Raw genomic sequence first — 3,005 nt, 5'->3', positions numbered from 1 at the left:
GAGTGTCCTTGGGGTTGCTGGAAAGCAGAACGTGTTCTTAAGACCCAGAAATCTGCGAGAGAGCTGTCTCTTTGAATATCCAAAATAGTCGAGCTGCTTTTTAAACCTTCAAAATGGCGGCATCCTCCAGACCGGCAAAAGTCCACAGCTCAGGCCACCTTTCTCTTCACCTTCTCCGTTTGTTCCCCAGCCACAGTGCACTGTCCTCCATGCAGCCCCTGGCTAGCAGGGTGATTTTTAGGTTAATTCTTAAATCCTACCACCACAGGAATCTGTGAGAGTGCTGTCTCTTTAAATATCCAAAATAGTCAAGCCGCTTTTTAAACCTACAAAATGGCGGCACCCTCCGAACCAGCAAAAGTCCACAACTCAGCTCACCTTTCTCTTCACCTTCTCTGTTTGTTCCCCAGTCACTGTGCATAGTCTTTCGTGCAGTCCCTGGCTAGTTGGGTGATTTTTGGGTTAATTCTTAGGTCCTACCACCACTCGGGAATCTCCAAGCCATGTCATCTGTGCCTTCAGGGTCACTCAGTTCGCTGCCAGACCGCAGCTCCATGTGTCTCCTTTTTTGGTATTTTCACGCAAATTCTTCTGCTAGTTGGGGTTTAGTCCATTTTTGTATCCTTCCCTTCAAGGCTCAGGGGTCCAAGATTATCTTCTGTGTCTGTGTTAATTGGTTTCCCTTTTCTTTGTTGAAGAGTGTCTGTGCAGTCCTTGTGCCTAGTCCACCATCTTGCCGGAACTCCCAAACTGCAATTTTTGCCTTACATGTCAGTATTCTACTCTAGGTACTAAATGCCATGGAGATTGTCTGTTCTATATGCCAAATTCTAGCATTATTTGCACACTCCTTGTGTCCTGATGATTGACACTTCTGACAATACAAACTATAATTTAATATGTGAAAAATGCATACAGAAATACAACAGTACATTTCTAATTTATCTAAGAAGAAAGGGAAAAAGGAAGGCATGGTTAATGTTAACTATTGTGCTAGAGTGCTTTAGTTTTTGTTTATATTTCTCAGTGACAGAGTGAGGATGAAAGCAAAAATTATATGGAAATTTTACAATACAGATTAACCAGGAAATAACCCTGCAAGCCACCACTCACTTTTCTGTCAGTTTGTTGTACTATGGTGGTTTACATGTTGCTGTGAGGTTGGAGGCTATGCCACTGATATTTCAAATACCAGCAGGGTTACCCATGGTGGACAGGTTTCAGCAGAGCTTCCACTAAGATACACATGGAAAAAGGAGGGGGTCCATCCACTTCTCAAAGAATTGGCCAGTGAAAACATAATGAATAGCAGTGAAGCACTGTGATAGATTACTGGAAAATGTTATTATTAGCCCTGAAAGTTTGTACCATATGGTGCTGGAAAGTGAGTCTCTCAGGTTAGAAGGCACTCAAAATACAACTGGAGAAAAGTTACCTCCTCAGAGTAGAGCCAACCTTATTGATGTGGAGGGAGTAAAGATTTTGTGACCTCCATTTGCCAATGTGGCATGACTCAAAATGAGAAGAAACAGCTGCAAATATCCATTAATAATCAGAAAATGGAATGTACCAATATGAATCTAGGAAAACTGGAAGATATCAAAAGTGAAATCAAATGCATAAAGATTGATATCCTAGGCATTAAAGAGCTGAAATGGACTGTTGTGGGCCATTTTGAATCAGACAATGATATGATCTACTATGCTGGGAATGATAACTGGAAGAGAAATGGCATGGCATTCATCGTCACAAAGAATGTTTCAAGACCTATCTTAAAATACTATGCTGTCAGTGATAAGATAATATCATCATGCATCCAAGGAAGACCAATTAATGCTACTATTATTCTAATCTATGCATCAACCACAAAAGCCAAAGACTAGGAAATTGAAGATTTTTACCAATTTCTGTGGTCTGAAATGGACCAAACATGCCCTCAAGATGTATTGATTATCACTGGTGATTGGAATGCAAAAGTTAGAAACAAAGAAGAATCACTGGTAGTTGGAAAATATGGCCTCAGTGATAGAAATAATGCTAGAGATCACATGATAGAATTTGCAATTACCTTTTTTCAGCAACATAAATGGCAACTATACACATGGACTTCCCCAGATGGAGTACACAGGAATCAGATCAACTACATTTGTGGAAAGAGGTGATGGAAAAGCTCAATATCTTCAGCCAAAACAAGTCCAGAAGCTAACTGTGAAACAGGCTATCAACTGCTCATATGTTGAAGACAATTAAAAGAAGTTTAAGAGCCGAAACATGACTTTGATTGTATCACTCCTGAATTTAAAGACTATTTAAAGAATAGATTTCATGCATTGAACACCAATGACCAAAATCCAAAGGAATTGTGGGATGACATCAAGAACATCATCCATGAAGAAAGCAAAAAGTCAATAAAAAGACAGGAAAAGAAGAAAAGACCAAGATGAATGTAAGAAGAGACTCAAAAATGTGCTCTTGAATAAAGAGTAGCTCAAGCAAAGGGACAAAATGACAAGATAAAAGAGCTGAACAGAAGATTTCAAAGAGTAGAACAATAAGACAAAGTCAATTGTTATAATGAAATGTGCAAAAACCTGGAGTTAGAAAAACAATCAGGAAGAATATACATGACATTTCTCAAGCTGAAAGAACTGAAGAAAAAAAAATCAAAACTCAGGTTGCAATATTGAAAGATTCTATGGGCAAAATATTGACTGATGTAGGAAACATCAAAGAAGATGGAAAGAATACACAGAGTCACTGTACCAAAAAGAAGTAGTCAACATTCATCCATTTCAGGAGGTGGAATATGATCAAGAACCAATGGTTTCAAAGGAAGAATTGAAAGCAACACTGAAGGAATTGGAGAAAAACAAGGCTCCAGGAATTGCTGGAATAACCACTGAGATGTTTCAGCAAATGAATGCTTTGCTGGAGGTGCTCACTAGTCTATGCCAAGAGATTTAGAAGACAGCTACCTGGCCAACTGACTGGAAGAGATCTATATT

Source organism: Orycteropus afer, unplaced genomic scaffold (assembly GCF_000298275.1).
Source record: "Orycteropus afer afer isolate SDZICR_OR568_19922 unplaced genomic scaffold, OryAfe1.0 scaffold00908, whole genome shotgun sequence".
NCBI classification, from domain to species: Eukaryota; Metazoa; Chordata; class Mammalia; order Tubulidentata; family Orycteropodidae; genus Orycteropus; species Orycteropus afer.
Note: the sequence above shows the minus strand (reverse complement) of the source record.